This window comes from Sminthopsis crassicaudata, chromosome 5 (assembly GCF_048593235.1).
Source record: "Sminthopsis crassicaudata isolate SCR6 chromosome 5, ASM4859323v1, whole genome shotgun sequence".
Taxonomy (NCBI): domain Eukaryota; kingdom Metazoa; phylum Chordata; class Mammalia; order Dasyuromorphia; family Dasyuridae; genus Sminthopsis; species Sminthopsis crassicaudata.
The window spans coordinates 104485408-104501062 of NC_133621.1; the positions used below are offsets into that span (position 1 = coordinate 104485408).

At 36.4% G+C, this 15655-nt stretch overlaps 1 protein-coding gene across 1 annotated transcript in view; it reads left to right on the top strand.

Moving 5' to 3' along the window:
* Nucleotides 1-15655, top strand: part of CREB3L2 (cAMP responsive element binding protein 3 like 2) — a 157640-nt gene that overhangs the window by 47579 nt on the left and 94406 nt on the right. The window lies entirely within an intron of this gene.

Consider the following 15655-nt stretch of genomic DNA (forward strand, 5'->3'; position numbering starts at 1 on the left):
TTCATTTAACTGAAACTGCCCCCTCCTTCCTGCCCTCTCCCCTCTCTCTCTCTCTCTCTCTCTCTCTCTCTCTCTCTCTCTCTCTCTCTCTCTCTCTCTCTCTCTCTCTCTCCTCCTTCCCCCATAGTGACTAAGAATCTTTTATTTGCCTTTTTTTTCTATTCTCATCTTTCTTGACCTCTGCAACTATTGTTGATCACTTCTTTCTGAATATGATTCTTCTCTAGCTTTTAATAAGTCTGTTTTTTTTTTTTTTTCCTGATTTTTCTACCTATTTGACAATTCTTTAGTCTCTTTTGCTAGGTCTTCATTTAAGTCAAGTCCTCTAATTATGGATGTCTCTCAAGGCTCTATCCTGGGCACTATTTATTTTCTTTGTATACTATCTCATTTGGGTGATCTCATCAGCCCTCTTGGTCTATAGATGATTCTTAGATCGAAATGTCCAGCTTTATTTTCTCTCCTGAGATACAAGTCTGCATTTGCAACTGACTTTTAGAGATTTTGATGGATGTCTCATATATATATATATATATATATATATATATAAATTAACATATTCAAAACAAAACTCATTATGTTCCCTAACCCCCTACAAATCCTTTTTTCTCCCCAATTTCAAGGTAAATTACTGTCCTTCTAGTCAACTCAGATTTCCAACCTTGATGTCATCTTTAACTCTCACTTGCATGCACCCCATATATACAATTCTTTGTCAAATCTTGTCCTTCTTTCACCATTTCTCTTGTATGTGTTCCCTTATCTCTACTCATATAGCTCCTACTCTAGTTCAATCCCTCATCATTCATCAGGACTATTAACAATAGCCTTCTAACTGGTATCCCTGCCTAAAGTCTTTTTCAATTCTAATCTCTCCTTTACTCAATTGCCAAAGTAGTTTTCTTAAAGTATGGGGCTCAATCATGTAACAACCATTATTTCTTAAACTCTGGTGACTTCCTCCTTATTGTTTATAACATTGCACAATGTGACCCCTCCATTTTTTCCCCAGTCTTCTTCCTGTTCCACATGGCTGGAATCCTCTCCCACCTCACCATTTCCTCTTAGTTTTTCTGGCTTCTTAGAAGAGTCAGCTCAAATCCCACCTTCTGCAGGAGGACTTCCTCTTTTGTCAGTACTTTGTCTTCAGCTGCTAGTGCTGCCCTCCTGAGTGAGATTGCCATCTGTTTACTCTGTATATATCTTCTCTGTACATAGTTATTTTTATGTTTTATTCTATAATAATGTTAACTCCTTGAGGGAGGAAAGGTTTGTGTGCTTAACATACTGCTAACACATAGGCTACTTTACTTAGTAAATATTTGTTGACTATTACTTCATCTTTTCTTTTTTTTTGGAGGCTGGGGTTAAGTGACTTGCCCAGGGTCACACAGCTCGGAAGTGTTAAGTGTCTGAAACTAGATTTGAACTCGGGTCCTCCTGAATTCAGGGCTGGTGCTCTATCCACTGCGCCACCTAGCTGCCCCCATTTTTCTTTTCTTTTTTTTATTACTTCATCTTGCTCTGTGAGAAGAAATAAATTACATTTGATCTTCAAAGTAGAGATTTGGATCAGCATCCATCTGTCTTAAACATTAAGTGTGCCTCTTATGGTCAAGCCACAAATAAGTCCTTATTTATTGATTCATTATGCATTTTTATCAGTTAATCAAGAAGCATTTATTATTATCTGCTTTGAGCTTAGCACTATCTTAGGCACTGGAGATACAAAAACAAAAACATAACAGTCTTTGCCCTGAAGAACTTTATGTTCTACCAGAACAAACAATTTGTATAAATGACGGGATATGCAATATAGATATGAAGTAACCTAGAGGGAGCAGGGTAGGCACTAGCAGTTTTATTGGGGGTAGCAGGAAATGCCTCATGTAGATGGTAATCCTTGAGCTGAATCTTGAATGAAACCAGGGATTTCAAGAAGAAGATAATAGGAGAGAGTTTGTTCCAAGCATGTGTGTTAGTTGGTACCAAGACACGGAAATGAAAAATGGAATGTCATGTGTTAGGAAGAGCAAAATGGCCAGTTTAGCCAGACTGTGGAGTGAGTCAAGAGAAATAATGTTTATTAAGGCAGGATAGATAGCTTGGGGCTTTAAAAGCCAAACAGAGGTGTTTATATTTCAGCTCGGTGGGGAATGGGGAGACACTAGAGTTTATTAAATAGGAGATGATATGGCCAGACCCATACTTTAGGAAAATCACTTTGGCTGCTGTGTATAGGGCTAGAAAGGGAACATGAGACAGGTAGGCCAATTAGGAGGTTGCTATAGTGCTCTCAATGAGAAATGATGAAGGTCTGAAATAGAGAAAGATATTGTGGACACAGAAACAAGATTTGGCAACTGAATGCATATGTGGGGTGAGTGAGAGTAAGAGATCAATGAGTAACCTTGCAACTGACCTTTGTTTTCTGACTGTAAATTTGGATTAAGCTCAGAAATGCCTACTCCCAATAGTAATCTATTTTATCTAGTAAATTAGTGTGAAATAAATGCTGCTTCAGTGGGCATTTTAATTCTGATTTGGCTCTAATCTACTAGACTTTAGGCCTCCAGGCATATTTATTTGTTTAAGACACATAAATTTCCTTCTCATCTGAAAACAATTAATTCTAAAACTAACATTGCTGAACTGTTCTATAAACTACTTTTTAAACTTAGTGGGGAGCAGTAGTTTAGTTTTATGTTTGTATTGGGAAAATAGGTGGGATATCAAGGACTCTGCTATATTCTTAAGGAGAAAGTTAATGCAACATTGTGATCCATTTGATGTATGGGAAAAAACAAAACCAGAGAAACATAAGGTGTTACATTTGGAACAGTCTGCAGAAATGATCTAGTCCCGCCCTCCCCATTTTCCAAATGACGAAACTAAGACTCTGTAAGTTTAAGTGGAATGCCCACATGTATAAAGTTAGTAAGGGGCAGAACCAGAATTTGAGACTGGGTATCATGATACCCAGGCTTGGGCTAGAAGAAAATAATTTGCATGTAGGCAAATTTCAAACATCCTAGATATAGGAAGGTTATTTGAGTCTGGGAATAGGGCATATAGGGAAGAGGCAGCTTCTCTCTCTGCTTATTTTTTAGTTCACAAACATACCATGAACTGTGTCTGAAATATAAACTCTAAATTTTCAAGCAACAACTTTCTAATGTTTATATTTTAGAAGAGGTCTTTGAAGTTAGCTGGTAAACACGTAGCAATTGCTATTAGAAAGATAAAATCATGGCTTCAGAGGTTTATAACGGTTTAGAGATCATCAGGACTAGAAGTTTTTTCTAAGTTTAAGTGGAATGCCCACATGTATAAAGTTAGTAAGGGGCAGAACCAGAATTTGAGACTGGGTATCATGATACCCAGGCTTGGGCTAGAAGAAAATAATTTGCATGTAGGCAAATTTCAAACATCCTAGATATAGGAAGGTTATTTGAGTCTGGGAATAGGGCATATAGGGAAGAGGCAGCTTCTCTCTCTGCTTATTTTTTAGTTCACAAACATACCATGAACTGTGTCTGAAATATAAACTCTAAATTTTCAAGCAACAACTTTCTAATGTTTATATTTTAGAAGAGGTCTTTGAAGTTAGCTGGTAAACACGTAGCAATTGCTATTAGAAAGATAAAATCATGGCTTCAGAGGTTTATAACGGTTTAGAGATCATCAGGACTAGAAGTTTTTTTCTTTTCTTATATCACGTATGTTTTAGGTGGTCTGCTGAAGCCTATGGACCCTTTCTCAAAAGTGTTTTTAATAATTGAAGGAAATGCTAAATTTCAGTTACAGAGTAGTGAAAATAAACATTTATTTGTTTCCCCCCCCCCAAAAAAAAATTAAAATATATTTATAGGCCCTGAGGCTGGAAAGGTCCATGGACCTCAAGTTTGAGCCTCTGCTCTAGATTTCTTAAGCTGTGGATGACATGTGGGGTCTTGTAACTGAATGTAAGGACTATGAAATTATGATTTATTATCAGTAAATGTTTGATTTGTATCATCTTTCTTGGTACTTTCCCCTATTTTATTTCATGTACTCTTCATCTTAATAAGAATGGTAGAATCCAAATCTTAAATATGTTAAACTTTAAATCCTCAGCGTTTCTCCCTGATATTGGAGACCTGGGATGTGTCTGAGAGATAAAGTAATTCATTTGACATGGCATGGTTGCTGAGATCATACAGACTTTTGACCTCTAAACTTGAGCTCAGACATGGGACTCATTTAAGTTGAGTAAAATAGGCATTTCTTCATCATGTATCTCTTAACTTGATATTTTCTTATTCAGTATTTCATTTTCCTTTCCATGTTCCCTTCCCACTGCCACGGGTGTGTGTGTGTGTGTGTGTGTGTGTGTGTGTGTGTGTGTGTGTCCGTGTCCATAAAAAGTAACTCATAATTTGTGACAAAATAGTCATAGAATGTTTGGAACTTGAGAAGACCTTAGGAATCATCTGGATCAAACCCCTTATTTTGAAGATAAGATTCTTAGTTAGCTATTCAACTTCAAATTCAATGCTCCTTCCAGTATTTCATCATTTCAAAACAAACAAACTTGGGTGGCCAGCAGCATTTGGTGCTATAAGCCACACGGAGCAACTACACTTCTCTAAATTACTGCTCCGGTGTTTTGTGGTGGTACAGGTATGAATCTGAGTTCTTGATGGTGAGGCTGTGGATTCCAAGCTCTGGCAAATGCTATTAATCTAGGAAGACTTCAAGGTTGAGTTCTGGGATGGATTTTGTAATTCAAACACCAGTAAAACTAAATTTGGAAAGTGTTGCTGGTTAGGTTCAGGAAGGATTTCAAGGAACAAAGTTTCTCAATCAGTTACTCTAACTAAAGTTTTATCGATTGTACAAGCAGTTTTGGTAAACATACTCATTATTCAAGAAGGACATAAAATGATTTGTGTTATCTGCTTGATTGACACCCACTGAGTCTCTCTTTTTGTCTAGTTCAGGGAAATGGAATCCCACAGAGAATTGTCTCCAGGAAGTTGGTTGTATCTGACCATAGTGTTTCTACTGCTGGATGATTATATTGGGAGGAAGATTTAGCATACCAATGAAATTTAGTTCAACAAACACACCTATTTGCTGAGTACTATGCAAGATCATTTGAGAGGATACAAAGGAAGTAAGATATAGTCCCTGTCCTCATGGTATTTATTTTGTGAGGCTGATGCAGATAAGAAATGAAGGCAAACAACATGCAATATTGTGTGTAGAGTTCACCAAAGAGATATAAAATAAAGTATTATGAGAAGCTGAAGTGGGCAAAATACTATTCACAGTTGTGATTGTTGGAGCTCAAGGGGAACCCCCAAAAGTTTGGGTTTCAGACAGGTGTTATGAAGTGTCTCAAAAGAATTTGCAGGCTTGGACTCATATTTAAGTCAAGGGGCAAAACTTATTAAAATTGTAATGCTAATTAAAGCTAAGTTCCAAAAGAAATTAGCAAAGAACCTGGAGTAACAAGGTAAATTTATTGGAAAAAGTTAGAGATCAGCTGCTTCATTTCACTGATATGCTAATTTTATGGCTTAAAGGTAGAGTTGGGGAGTGGTATAGCCTATTGATCAGAGAAATGCAAATTAAGACAAATCTGAGATACCACTGTACACCTCTCAGATTGACTAAGATGATAGGAAAAGTTAATGCAGAATGTTGGCTGGGATGTGGGAAAACTGGGCCGCTGATACATTGTTGGTGGAACTATGAATGAATCCAACCATTCTGGAGAATGATTTGGAACTATACTCAAAAAGTTATCAAACTGTGCATACCCTTTGACTCAGCAGTGTTACTCCTGGGCTTATATCCCAAAGAGATCTTAAAGAAGGGAAAGGGACCTGTATGTGTTTGTGGCAGCCTTTTTTGTAGTAGCTAGAAACTGAAAACTAAGTGAATGTCCATCGATTGGAGAATGGTTGAATAAATTATGGTGATGAATATTATGGAATATTATTGCTCTCTAAGAAATGACCAGCAGGATGATTTCAGAGAAGCCTAGAGAGACATGAACTGATGCTAAATGAAATGAGCAGAACCAGGAGATCATTATACATGGCAACAAGACTATACAATGATCAGATGATCAATTCTGATGGACGTGGCTCTCTTCAATAGTGAGATGATTCAAACCAGTATTGGATTTAACATATTTTAACATATTTAACATGTATTGGACTACCTGCCATCTAGGGGAGGATGTGGGAGGAAGGAGGGAAAAATTTGGAACAGAAGGTTTTACAAGGATCAATATTGAAAAATTACCCATAAATATGTTTTGTAAATAAAAAGCTATAATAATAATTAAAAAAAGAAAGAAAGAAAAATGTTCTGGCCTGTATCTCAGGCCAGAAACTTTATCACTGACCAACAGATTGTTATCTAACAGTCAGCAATGTTTGTTGAACTTAAGCATAGGGTTAAGGCCAGATAGTCTTAGGGCTATTGCTCCATCTTCCTAGGAACTATACTACATCAAGATGAAGGAAGTCTTCTTGAAAAAGATGTATAGAATTAAATAAGTAAAAAATGGGGAGAAGAGAATATTCTAGGAATAAAAAACAGCATGAATAAAGACAGAGGTAGAAGAACACTGTATGTTTAGGGGATAGAGTCGGGTTTCCTTGACTCATGGAATATATACAAATGGGAATTCCCATGAGATACTGCCACTTGTCCCTTGATTCAGTAGACACTATAGAGTCACCAAAGATTTTCAGAGCAGAGCAGTTCTATGACCAGAATCATCCCAAAGGAATTATGCACAAGGATAGATTTATATAGAAGAGAATGAAATGAAAAGATCTATATGGAGGCTTTAGGTAATAATAGTTTCTAGTAAGGTGATGCCAAGAAAAGAATATAGGGAATAATTATCATGGTAGAATCACCAAGACTTAGCAGCTAACTATATATAAGAAGTGAAGAAAAGGTAAAAGTCAAAGTCAACACCAAGAAATCAAATCTGAGTGATTAGATTGCAGAGGCAAAGTAGTCCAATTCCTCCTCAAGGTCACACACAGCTAGGAGCTGAATTTAGATTCTTTGGTAATGAATCCAGGAAGTTTTTCCCTATACCACTGAGGATAGCATAGAAGAATATAAGGAAAACTCTTTAAGATAAGGCAGACTGATGCTCACAGCAGAGAGGGACAAGATTGAAGATACATAAGAAGAAGAAGGGATGGCACTTATGAAGTTTTAGAGACTCAAAGTTCCCTACAAGGTCCCTCCATTTCCAGATTTATTTCAGATTCACTCACACTGCCTTTCACACTGACTTACTAGCTGTTGCCTTTGCTTAACTGGCATTCCCTCTTCCTCTCATATTAACAACTCACAGTTTGAGGTAACACCCATCCAGGGTCCAGTCATTCTGATCTATATCTTGCCACTAGAATGAGCCTGCTCTGGAGGAGAGAGTGAGGTTGGTAACTTTGCAAAGCCCTTCCTAACTTAAATTCAACTCTTGCAAGTCATAGTATCACCTCCCTGATGTCATTGTCCTCTTCAAGAATGAAAAAAAAAATCATCATCATCATACAAGGCAACTTTCCTCACTAGAACTGTCTCTCTTTACTCCTGCCTCTTATACAAATTACCTCGAATTTATGTATTTCCTTATCCTGCCCCCTCCCTCCACAAAATGCAAGTTCCATGAAGGCAGGGAATGTTTTTATTTTTATTTTGTTTTTTTGTTTTGTTTTGTCTTGTCCCTCTATCAACAGCATTTAGCACAGAAGAAGATAAATGTTTTGTTGAATTGAATAATGAATAATTTTGTTGAATTTAAATGAGCATGGAAAGCCCGGTTGGCTCCCAATCATGGAGTACCTTGAATATGAGTCTAAAAAGCTTGAGCTTATTTTACAAAGCAACGGGCTTTTGAGTATCTTCTTGGGATAGAAATAGGAATCAGATCAGATTTTTATTTTGTGCCATAAGAATATTGATCAGTCATCAATGTGAAGGGTAAATTAAAGAGGAGAAGGATCAAGCATTTATTAATCCCTATTATGTGCCAGGTCCAAATCTAAACCCTTTATAAATATTACTTCATTAGATCCCACATTTTCCTCCTTCCCCCTTATTTTGTCTATCTTTATAGTTAAGGAAACTGAGGCACACAAAGGTCTTACTGGTTTGCTTAGTTATCTGAGGCTGGATTTGAGATGGGGGATTGAATTGAAAATATTTGAGGTAAAGTTTCAAGGAAGGTAGGAATTAGGGTGGTATCAGTGCACATGGCAAAGCAGAGGAAGAATGGAAGTGAGATTGCAGCTTTAGAATTAGCACAATTTGTCGATTGAATCTGGGAGGGAGAAAAAAAGACTCAAAGATTACTCCAAGTTTTTAAGCTTGAGTGTTGGAAGATGGTAGTGTCTTTAAGAAAAATAGAAAAATAAGGATTGTGAGTGACATATGTAAATAGAAATGTCTCATATACAACTGAGCCTGAGGCTCAGGAGCTGAATCTGAGCTGGAGATAGAGATTTGGGAATCACCTTTGCAGAAATGATGGAAAAGGAAATCACCAAGGGAGTGTGGAGATAGAAGAGAACAGAAGAGAAGAAACTAGTATTACTCAGACTTTCTAAGGAAAGATTAACCTGCTTTGGCCATTGATTCCCTATGTGATACCTCCAGTACCTTTAAAATATATATATATATATATATATATATATATATATATATATATATATATATATATATATTTTTTTTTTTTTTTTTCATTCTAGGGCTAGATAAGCAGGTTAAAGGACTTTCTTCCTTTATTACATACACAATTGTTCACAAGAATTTCTGCCTTAAGCCAAGAATGCCAGCCTGCAGACTAGAATCCAAGACCCATATGCATAGCCACTGATTCTCTCCCGCCATTTTTTATTTTCCTCTGAGTGCCTTTCACTTCGACTTACTACTAATCAATTTACCATCAGGTTGGCTTCTCAAGGCCAAGAAGAAGGGTTGGTTTTGATGCTAGGTCTCTGGGAATAAACACCTACTTGTTTACCTTTTGCTTACTAGGGCTGGGCATTAAAATAGTTCCTTTATCTCCCTGGTCACAGTCCTTTTTTTCCTGAGCTGTTAGACTTGAATGTTTTCCTTGGCATCTATCCCATAATGGACCAAATATATAAATCTACTTCTCCCACTTGCTTTTTCTCTTCCTCAACTCCTAAATCTGTGATATTTTTTATTTAGACAATACAAAATCTACACCTTCAGATTTTTTACTGATTATTCCCTCTCTTCTGCCCAATCCCACTTACCTCCCTTTATCCATTTGTTAAGTTATATATCCTTTTTATCTTTTCATCCACCTCTTCTCTGTGCAGTAATTTTGTGTATGTATATGTAAATTTATTTTAATTTAGAGGGACTATCTTGTAGTGGAGAAGAAACTGGAGAATAAAGGCTCCCTAACCTCCATATTCCTTTCACTCCCCAAATAACTCTGAAACTCCTAGAGGCAGCTGGGGATATGGTGGATTAGGCCTACAATCAGGAAAATCTGAATTCAAATTCATTCTCTGACAGTAACTGTCACTAAATCACAAGGGTAAGTTACTTCACCTCTGTGAATTCTCAGTTTCCTTAATTGCAAAATGGGGATAATAATAGTATTCCTTGTATTCATCTTAAATTAAATAATATTTGTAAAGTGCTCAGCATAGTAACTGGCACATAGTGGGTGTTATATAAAAAATGCTCATTCCTTCATTTGTTACCTCCGTGACCTTCTTTCCAAATAAAAGAGATAGTTTTATTTCTTCTTTGATACTTAATTAGCCTGGGAACAGCTACTTCTCAGTATTCAGGCAGGGTTCTTACCTTTACTATCAGTTTAAGAAATAGAACCATATTTCCCATGGTCTTTGCATCATCAGCTTGTTTAGTGTACTTAAATGAATTGAATGAGTCTTATGCAAAGAACAGAGAACCTTATTGAGTATAGATTGTACAAGACTGAAGAAATGCAGAAAGAAAAAAGTCATCTAAAATAGGGCATATTTCACATTAATAATTAAAAATATCAAACCTATGAAAGGATTTGAAATCAATATACCAGTACTTCTATTATTCAAACTAGTGTGTTTGGAGAATTCTAAGCTCATTGTGTAAGTGAATTAATTTATATTTTGATCATTCATTCTTTAAGCTTTATTTTGTTTTTATTTTCCAAATAATGAAAGGAAAAACTGTGCCTATGGCTATGATTCTTGCTGTAGCTTCCTGGAAGCTATGTAGTTCGTCCTCTCTTATTGCTACATAGATTCTGAAGAGTTTACATTAGAAGAATTCTATCTTGTAGAAGGGTGAGGGGAAAGTTCTGTTTTGATTTGTACTTAATCTAGGAAAGGCTGTGTCCTTGCAAAAATCTCATATTCCAGCTGTTCTTAGGATAGAAACAGGGGCTGCTCAGCTGTGAGAGGTCAGCCTGCACCAGAGCAACTAACTAGGCCATGACCAACTAGTTTGCCTCAGCAGAGGCCAAAGAGCAGGGATTGAAGGAAAAATGAGTCAGAATAATGAATTGTTTTCAGACTGTCTTATTCCTCCAGGACTTTAGAATCTGGCCTGTAGAACAGCTGGTTTCAGGCTCATAATAATAACAACTTGGATGTATCTTGAATTTAAAGGTTTCCCAAAGTACTTTCTTCACTAGTTTGTGTAGTAAGTGTTATTGCCTTTACTTTAAAAATCTAGGAATTTAGGCTTGAAAAGATTAAGTGTCTTATTGGTCTTACAACTAATAAGCAGTTCAGATTTGGCACCAAGCTCAGGGCTCATTCTGTTACATCATAGTACTTATCTTTTATCTAACCCTCTCAATTTACAGATTTGGGAACTATGTCTTTAGAGTGGGGCTAAGTACTTTGTCCATAGTCATACAGAAAATTAGTTATATAAATACAGAAAATCACTAATGGGGACCTGGAATCCAGGTTCTGTTGAGGGCACTTATTGCCCATGACAATATATGTCTTTTGACTATTATCCATCACCTCTCTTGACAATTTCACAGCATTTCCTTCCATAAGACTCAGTCAGTGATGCAATATTATGCCATTAAGTTGAAATATAATGGTTTTCTTAAGTTTATCTATACAGAAGATATTAGGGTTTAAAAGAGATTCCAAAAAGCTTGTTCCAGACCAATGTCATGAAATGTCTTAAAAGAATTTGCAGGTTTGGACCCATCTCCAACTCAAGGAGCAAAGTTTATTATAATTATAATACCAATTAAAGTGGGCTAAGTTCCAAAAGAAGTTAGCAGAGAACCAGGAGCAAGATAAATTTAGAGGAAAAAGTTAGACCAGGTGCTTTATATTACTGATATGCTAATTTTATGGCTTAGACATGGAGTTGAGGGGTGGTCTGGTATGGACCTCATTATTGTCTCAGAAACTTTGTTATCACTGACCAACAGATTGTTATCTGACAGCCAGCAATATTTATAGAACTACATCCCTCCTAAGGCCTGGGGACCTTAAGAGTTATTGCTATATCCTCTCTAGGAGCTACACCAAATTATCCCTCCGCCTCCAAGTAGTTGGAACCAATATTCATTTGGGGCAAAGGGGAGAAGATCTCATCTTCTGAAGCTGCTTCAGGCTGATAGGGGGTGTAAGAGCTGGCCCTGACTAGTGGAATCCAGACTGAGGAGAGGAAATGCATGACTTGAAGATGGTGCAGCATCCAGGGGAATGCTGAGTGTCCAAATTAGTAGCCAGTGGTATTCAGGTTAAACAAGTAATTGGAAGTTCATGGCCTGGAGCTTAGGAGAGCTGACGCTCATGAAAAGGTTGAATAACACCAAGGAATGAACACCCTTGCAAGTAGAGGTTTTCTAATCCTAGGCTACATAAGTACTCAGTTCCAAAACAGTACATATCAAATAAAGCATTTATAAGAACACATCTGTACCATAGTACAAACTGATGTTATTTCCACACTAGTAAAAACTTGAATAAAATTAACTTTTTCATTGATGCAACAGCAAAATATCCCATTCTTACATCTCTCTAAGCAAACTGATTACATTAAAATTCTCTTCTCTAAATCATACTGACAATGTTTCAGATTTTGTTTCCATTGATTACTAATGGAATAACCATTTAGTCACATAGAAAGTGTATCAATTTAGGGACCTAATTTCATACAGGTATGTAACAGGCTGATCATTAGACCAAATACTCATTTATCTAATTACTTAGGATATAATGACTACATATTTTCAGATTGAAAATAGCAAGATCTTACATACTTGTACTGGGTTTATGGCTTCTACTGACCATTTGCTCTGATTATAGAAATTTTCTATAAGGGGAAAAAGCAGGGACATGATTATAATAGCACCAAAACAGGCCCTTCAAGCTTCAAATTGAGAGCACACACATGACAAGATAAAGCATCTTTAGCTCTGTTTGACTTTAGGTAATAGTTACAGTTGACAACTAATTATTCAGTAATAGTTCTATCTCATAGGAATAATCAGAAGAGAAACAAAGAAACTGAGGCAGACAGATTCAACCTTGAGCAGAGGCCAAGGATCTCCTCACAGCTCTTTTTTTTTTTTTTTTCTCACAGCTCTTAACAGATAGACTGTCACTTGTGAAAGTTCAAGAAGGCATCCCTCTGAGTAACATATGGCATTTCTCTCAAATGGTGGGTTACTGACTTAATGATCCATTAGATAATCATATCCAAATTCAAAACTCAAAAGAATATCAGTTATAGTCTCAAGATTTTTTTCTTTAATACCAAGTTCTACCAATTATAGCTTAGGACTAGATACATTATTTTTACTCTCATGAAGTTACAATAAGCAATGTTTATTGGAACTCACATACATAGGAGATTTTGTTTAACAACTTTAACATGTTTTTTTTTCCTCTTCTTGAGTTTAAACTCATTCTAGTTCAAGAACTGATCATTAGAAATCATTTCTATATAATGAACAAATTTATAGATTCTTAGTAAACACATTTCTCGTTTGGGAACTATATAGTCCAAATAAACTTATTTTTCAAGGCTGATGACTTATCTAAACTGATAGTTTAAAGAAAACTAGCAAACTAACAATTTTTTTTTTTTTTTTTTTTTGAGGCTGGGGTTAAGTGACTTGCCCAGGGTCACACAGCTAGGAAGTGTTAAGTGTCTGAGATCAGATTTGAACTCAGGTTCTCCTGAATTCAAGGCTGGTGCTCTATCCACTGCGCCACCTAGCTGCCCCCAAACTTACAAATTAAGGGAAGTTGACAGACTCAGAAGGGGATGAATTTGCTGTTGCCCACCCCAACTATCAGCTTCCGTGGGCTGTGTTGTTTGATATCTCCCCCCACTCTGTGAAGGGAGAAAAGGGTGCTGTACACCTTCATGCTTGAAGTTAAACTGATAAGACTTTCACCTCATTCCTCATGTTTCACACATAGTAATTACCAATTTTAGGTTTAATATGATGACAATTACTGCAGATAACTTAGTTAACAATCTGAGAATTTTCTTAAGTAATAGCCAAATAGTTTTAGCTGTAATTTCCTTTTAAATTTCTGGCAAAGTGGAAATACCTAATTCTCTAAATTAATTTTACAAAACCTTGTAAAACAGGATTAGCAAGGTTGATGAAATAAGTAAACTTTCTACTTTATTATAGTTGTTCAGTTTATTCTGTCCCCAAGCTATTGCTACTTTAGTCCTCAGGGAGGACTTCCTGCTTCCTCTCCTGTTTCTTTAAATTAGTTTCCCTTTTGTATTAGGGAGAAAACAAAACATTTCTTAAAATTGAGATAGAACAGAATCTATTGCAAAAATGAACAGGAGTCTTATAATTTACAATCAAGTTTCCAATTTTAACATACATACCACTTTAAAAAGTTATTTTAAAATTGACAACTTTAGTTTATGAGATTCCGTAGATTCTAATTAAATGTTCCAGTAAAATTGAATTACCATTTGTTTGTTTTCCAATACACACAGATCATTTCTCTTTTATGAGCTAGGAAAGGGTTAAGTACCAGTTTTAAGTGACAGCCCCCAGAAGTCTGACTCCTGATATCTTGAAAGCAGACTGCCAAAGTTTTTAAAGTAGCAGAGAACTGCTTTTCTCTGTCCCTAAAGTTCCCAAACTCTTAAGTCTTCTATTCCCCCTCTCCCCCTCCCCCGCCCTGAGGCTTGGGTTAAGTGACTTGCCCAGGGTCACGTTAAGTGTCTGAGACCAGATTTGAACTCAGGTCCTCCTGAATTCAGGATTGGTGCTGCGCCACCTAGCTGCCCTTTAAGTCTTCTATTAACACTCAGTGAAATAAATTGCAACATTTTTAGTGGATTTTGATTAAAGCCCCTTTAAAACTGTTTTTTACTATTTCAAATCACAAATTTAATTGAACTGAATATATTTTCTTTCTCTCTCACTTTTCCATCCATGTATCCCTCTGTAGTCAGGGAAGGAGGAAGGAAGACAAAGAGACTCTATGTCTATGTACTATCCTTATAATTCTGGGGAGCCTAGGCTGGTGATCTTAAATAAGTTGAATTTGCTTCCAAATAACTTTACATACACACAAATCATTATCTCGACATTGGCATTGTCTGGTCACATCTAAAAATCCATATAAAGTTTTCAAATATGAAGCAATTACATTAAAACAGTTAATATTCATATAGCATTTGCTTTATGATAAGCATTTTTACAATCTTGTCATCTTCACAATAACAGCCATTATTATTTCTCTTTATAAATCAGAAAGCTGGACAGAGATTATTAAATGTTTAAGATTATGTATATATACACACATTATATTGCTTTGTAAGCATTAAAACACTTTCCTTGTGTATATACTTATTCCACGGCTGAAATTCTTAATGTAATTTTTATCTTTAACAGCTTAAAACTACACTAAAGCTTTTGGGACATGCTGTGTGTTAGTTATTGTTAAATGAATAGACTAGATGATCACAAAGTTTCCTTCCAGTTCCAGAATTCTATGACTTTAGGTTATTTAGCCATATACTCAGATGTTACAATCTGAAGCTTCTGGGATGACGGACACAAAGAGCCACATTTTAGACATTGAAATTCAGGTCATAGTAGCCTTAGTAAATCTTATTTCCTTAGCCAGAGAAGTGGATGAAGACTCCTAGATGTTCATTGATATGGCTAGGAATGGACAGGGAAATATGACCAAAGAGATGGAGCACAAAGGAGAAGCTGACAGGAAGAATTACAAAATATCCTTGGTAGAGCACCAGCCTTGAATTCAGGAGGACCCGAGTTCAAATCTGGTCTCAGACACTTAACACTTCCTAGCTGTGTGACCCTGGGCAAGTCACTTAACCCCAGCCTCAGAAAAAGAAAAAAAAAATATCCTTGGAAAGTGGGAATTAGAAGGATCATGGCTTAATAAAAAAGTATGATTCTTGTGGGATAAAAGGAGAAAAGTGGGAATGAGGAAATAAGGGGGGGGGGGGAAATGGGTCACAGAAGCACAGCATTGGAACTTAAGGTGTATTGTGTACATGAACCAGAATCCCCTTTACAACATCTCTGACAAGGGTCAGCAAGCCATTGTTTTAAGATTTCGATTGAAATTTCTTCCAGATAGCACTTACTCCACTT